The sequence below is a fragment of the Panthera pardus genome, unplaced genomic scaffold (assembly GCF_024362965.1).
Source record: "Panthera pardus isolate Hobbes unplaced genomic scaffold, ASM2436296v1 HiC_scaffold_11, whole genome shotgun sequence".
NCBI classification, from domain to species: domain Eukaryota; kingdom Metazoa; phylum Chordata; class Mammalia; order Carnivora; family Felidae; genus Panthera; species Panthera pardus.
In genome coordinates, this window is record NW_026526666.1 from 86,404,101 (window position 1) to 86,410,100 (window position 6,000).

Below are 6,000 nucleotides of genomic sequence, written 5' to 3' on the forward strand. Positions count from 1 at the left end.
GGGGATAAATATTCTGCTTTTGATCCTGCTGGTGCCTCCCCTTAGCCAAATCCATTAGGGAGCCAGAAGGGAAGGCACCTGAGTAACTTCACGGAGTTCAGTCCACAAGGGTCAGCCTTGCAGTAAAGGGAGCAAGGAGAGAGTGGGTTTAGGGGACAAGACATCCAAACAGCCATGCCTTTTGCCCCCACCATCCACTGATCCTTCAGATGAAAAACTCATGTCTCTGTTGCTTAATGATTACATAATTTCTGTTTGGGGTGATGGAAAGTTTTGGAAATAGATTATGATGCTGGTTGCAGAACACTGTGAAGGTACAAAGTGCCACTGATCATTTACTTTAAAATGGCTCATTTCATGTAAACTTCACCTCAATTTTCTAAAAATGGAAAGAAAGCTCACCTTCAATAGGAGAAACACAGTCTCATCAACCACCACCTCCTTCTCATACTTAACCATACTCTTGATATCCTCCGGTCATACCCTTTAACTTAAAATGTCACCCATCACCAGGGCTCTTCCAGTAAGGTGGGGTGGTGGGTGGGTGCAGAAAACCAACAACAGAAACCCAGAAACCCACTACAGCACCCCCTTCTGCCGCTGGTCACAAGATGTAATTTTCCACTCAATGGCAACCCTCTTCCACCCCCTTCTCTGTCCCTCTTACCAGCTGCTAGCTCTCTAGCTGGTTTGGTTCTTTACCTGGTGGGTAAGAGCCATACAGTTCAGGTTCTTCTTGGTCTTAGGTTTGCAGGGTTGCCAAGTTTCCCGTTGATGGTCGTTATTGGACATGGGAGATCCAAGAGGCACCCAGTACTCTGGATTCCAAACATAGTCTTCCTGCCCATCCCCCATTTTCCTTCTGGTAACCTAGATCAATCACACTATCTGGTACAGTTGATCCCCTCTCTGCCTTTTGATTAGATAACATACAGAGCTCCAATTGAGCCAAGGGAAAACTCTACTTCCAATCTAAAGGAACCATTTATGTGCTCCCTGGAGGAAGTATTCCTCCTTTGGGCACTAAGGACTGTAGACCCACCGAACACAAAGTTGAGGGGATGGAAAGCAAAAATTCCTCCAGTGGGTTATTCGGAATAATATTGAGAGGAGCCACTCCCATTGCTACCTACTCCTTGGCCCCTGGGCTTCTGCCTTCTGGCTATGAGAGGTGGAGCCGGATATTGGCCACTGATTTAAAGCACATACTGCTTTCTACTTGTCGACCTAACCTTGCAGAGTACCTCCCAACTGGTGCTATAACACTATTCTATCCATTCAGCTGTTTCTGAGTGACAGGGTACGTAGTAAGTACAGTGCATTAAGACCACTGCTGTTTGTCCCTCACCATAAAATGAAGTTAGGCAATGTGTGACATAGCCTAGTGATGAGTAAGGCATTCTGGAAAGTCCAGAGATGATGGTGCTGGCGGAATCCTTGCAGGCAGGGAAGGCAAGTCGATACCACAAATACATATTTATTACCGTGAGCTGATAACTGTTCCCTTCACAAAAGAAGGAGTTAGCGTAATCAACCTGCCAATGGGAAGCTAGCTAGCTGGTAACCCTAGAACAGTGGTTCTCAAAGGTTTGGTCTCAGAAATCCTTTACATTCTTAAAAATTACTGAAAAATTATACTCTTAAAAATTAAAAAGAGATTCTGGGGGGGGGGCATATTTATTTTCCTGGATTAAAAATTAAGCTTTAAAATACTCGTTTAAAATGAATAAATCTAGTACATGTTAATATAAAATTTTGAATGAAAACTTTTTCAAAACAAAAACTGTGAGGAGAGCAGCATTACTTAACATTTTTACAAATTTCTAAAGAGATTGGGCTTAATACAAGACAGCTAGCTTCTCAAATCTTCAGCATTTAGTGTGTTGTACATATGTCAGGCCTCTGGAAAATTCCACTATACACTCATGAAACAATGACAATGAAATAAGCAAAGAATGCCTTAGTATTAATATGAAAATAGATTTTACCTCACAGAACTCTTGGAAGAATTTGGGGGACCCCCAGGGGTTCCTAGTTTACACTTTGAGAACCATTGCCCCAGGGAATGGTGCCACATGGGAAACTCTTGGTCTTTGCTGCTGGCAGCTTGGGCGCTCAGCAGTGCCAGCTGTCCATTCGATTCGGTGAGGGAAATGAGTTGAGCCTGTGTGTATTAGTTTTCTGTGGCTGCTGTAAAAAACTACCACAGATTTAGTGGCTTCAAATGACACAGATTTATTTATTGTATTACAGTTCTGGACGTCAAGAGCTTGGCATAAGTCTCACTGGGCTGAAATCAAGGTGTCAACAAGGCTGCATTCCTTTCTGAAGTCTCTAGAGGAGAATCTTTTTCTCGCTTCTAGAGGCTCCCTGCATTCCTTAGCATGTGCCCTCCTTCCATCTTCAAAACTAGTCACAGCCAATCCTTTCCCACATCACACCACCCTGACACTGACTACCTCCTGCTTCCACATTTCAAGACCCTTGTGATTCCTTTGGGCCCATCCAGATATTGCAAGATAATCTCCCTACTTTTACAGTCCGCTGATCAGCAACCTTAATTCACCTTTGCCATATGAAATATATTCACAGATCCCAAGAATTAGGACATCTCTGGGAGGTCACTTATCCTGCCTACCTTACTATGAATAGCCCCTATCCCTGCCACCATGACCACTTTGTATGTGGGCCCATTGAGTAAGAACCAAGGTAGCTGGGAGAAGAAGTTGACATCTGCAGAATAGACCTCATCCAGTTATTTAGAGGCTTCTTCATAATGGACGCTCTCTCAGGGCATTTGTACGGGTCAGAAATAGCTTTACCACCTGTGCCCATTTCAGGCAGTCTGTCCATATATTCCTCTCTTAGACCTCACCACCAATCTCTCAATCTTGTTATTTTCAGGTTTCTGACCAGCCAGCAAACTTGTTAGTCCCTGTTCGTGAATCAGTGTAGATCCGTACCTCAGGTCACCTCAACTTCCCCACAAAATGGACAATCCATATAATCAGAAGTTCTACCCTGATACCCTGAGAGGTTATCCCTTCATCGCTGTTTTTTAGAGATGCCCTCAGTGTGGCTTTAATGCAGCAGCTGTCCACTTGTGGCCGGTGCTTACATACCGTGCAGACCCATTTGGAAATCACGTCTGTGCTTTTCCCTCCATGTTAACTGGTCAAAGCAACTTCCCCAACTAGAGGGAGAAGCAGTGAAGCAATGAGAGGAGATGCCATGGGAATTTGAACCACCTGCTCATGCAATTTCCCTGTGCCTTCTGGACTTGCTCAGACCTGATCTCCTATATACTATTTAATAATAGAATGCTACCATGCATGTCCAATTTTATGATTAGCTGGATCAGATAATATCCAGTTCTGGTTGCATGGGTCACTTGGTGTCCACAGTCAGGCTTTCAGTCTCCATTTATGTCCAGTTGTGAGCCAGGAGCTTTTTTTTTTTTTTTTTTTTTTGAGAGAGAGGTAAAGAGGGCACAAGTGAGCAAGGGGCTGCGAAAGAGAATCCCAAGAGGGACAGAGGGAGACAGAGAGAAGCAGGGCTCATCCGAAGCAGGGTTCAAGCTCATCCAAAGTGGCGCTCTAACTCACAAACCGTGAGATCATGACCTGAGCCAAAGTGAGATGCTTAATGGACTGAGCCACTCAGGGACCCAGGAGCTGTTTTTAAATGGAGACTAGTTATTGGAAGAAGAGAGCATGAATTAATCCAAAACCCTAAGGGTCTGTAACTGTGCTGCAACTCTCCCATTGGAGCTTGTCTGTACAGCGTCTTTTTCAGCCATAGTCACTTCCAAGCCCTAAAGCACATGTGACAGGGCAGCCTGGGCCTGAAGTCTTCTGTCTGCAGGGCCTCACTTGAAACTTACAGTCTTGCAGATTTTTCAGTAAATGGGCAGAACGGCACGACCAAATGTGATAAGCATTGCCTCGAAAATCCAGTATCCCATCAAACACTTTGCCCCTTTCTTTGCAGTGGGCACCATAAGGTTCAGCAACCTGTCTTTCGTTTTACAGATGTTTTGACCTGCCCCGAGACCACCAGATACCCTAGAAAGTTCACTGACATGACATGCCTCCGAATTTTTGTGAGATTTCTCACCCTTTCTTTGGCATGCATAGGTTCGACCAAGAATCTAAAGTGCTCCCCATATCCTGCTCACCAGGCCCAATTACCAAACTCTCATCAATGTAATGGACTAGCATAGTGTTCTGAGCTATATCAGGATGATTGTCACTTTGGACTATATTATGACAGAAATCACCAGAATAGACAAAACCCCGAAGTAGTAAAGATGGACCATCCCTGCTACACAAGGGCAAATGACTTCTGATTCTCTTTACTTAGTGGAATAGAAAAGGAAGCACTTGGGGTCAAAGATGTAGACCAGGCCAGGAGATGTGTTGATTTGTTTCAGTAAAAATTTCATGTGTAGAACCATAGCTGCAAATCGGCGTCCTACCTAATTGACTTCTCAGTCATCTGCAATCATTCCCCAGGACCTAACTGGTTTTTGCACCAGCCAAATAAGTGAGGATGAACTGAGTCTTGATGGGAACGACAATCTCTGCCTAGTTCCGATCTTTGATGGTGGCGCTAACTTCTGAAATTCCCTTAGGAATATAGTATTGCCCTTGGTTGGCTATTTGATGGTGGTGACGTTGTAGCACAGCAGGATTCCATGTGGCCCCTTCCAGCCCTAAGAGTTCTCATTCCATGAGCCAGGAAATTAGTGGGGGATTCTCCCAGTTCATTTACAGACACAAGGCCTATGGTCCCTTGGATCCACTGGGGCTGTGAACAGATTGAAAGCCTTGAACTCATGACTTTCAGAAAGCACACCCAGGGTGGCTCCAAAGGGATCTTTGCTCTCTGGTAGCCATGGCACAGATATGGCAGAGAACCAAGCCCGGGCCCTGACTGTCAAAATCCCAAGGTTGCAGAACTAATGAAACGTGTAGCTCACCAAGTATCTTAGGCTAAGGGAAAACCACTGGTTCAGAAGGAATGGGATGGTCCCCCCCTCCCCCACCCCAGACATGGGATGGGATATTTGGGTAGAACTTTTGAGCCCCCAACACACCCTGAATCTTCCCTGTTGGTGAAAGCAGAACCCCGCCCCCACCCACCCACCATCCCACCCCACCTGCCACCCTTGCCTTCAGTCCGAGGAAACCAGCCTTTCCTAGCACAAAAGTCATTCAGTGACTTCACTCAGGGAAGTTACCTCACAAGGGATGCTGATTCTCCTCAGAATTCACCCCATCACCTCTCATTGCCTACAGGCCCATATTGAGAATTTTTCCCCCAGGGTAGCCCAGTTTAAGGCTTTCGAGCTGGTTTTTTCTTTGTGTATGTTTCCTAGGGCAGTCAGATGCAGAGTCGGAAGGCCGCTCCAGTCTGTAGTCACTACTGTCACCATGGTGACTAAGGGCCAGAGCTTCCTGATCTCCCAACATCTCACCCGTCCATCTCTTGCCACCGTTGGCCCTAAAGTCAGGAGCCATGATGCCGCTACACGCCACAGATTACCATTGCCCATTACCCCCTGTCGGGGAGGCTGTTCACGCACTAATCAAGATGTGTGAGGAGCCCAATTTCAGATGTCAGCATCCCATCCAAGGATCCGTTTCCCAAGGCTATTCTGGTATCATTCTGGTAGCCATCAGAGGCCTGGATGGAAGCAGATGGCATATTTAAAGGGGTAATTGAAAAGGGTTTGAGGAAGGGACTTTTACAAAGTGTGGGCAGACTTGGAGCCAAGAAAGGCTGGCGAAGCACCTGGGGCTAGCGGCAACAGGAAGATTTTACCACCTGGGGAGCAGGGGAAGTGTCTAGAACCTGGTGAGAACTGCAGGCTTGGAACAGGTCAGCCTCCACTGAGCAGTGCAGAATGGAGAAAGGTGGAGTGTGGGTCTGTGCTGGCAAATGGAGAACATCTGACACAACGCTCCATTTTGCAAACAAGGCAACTAAGGCTTAGCT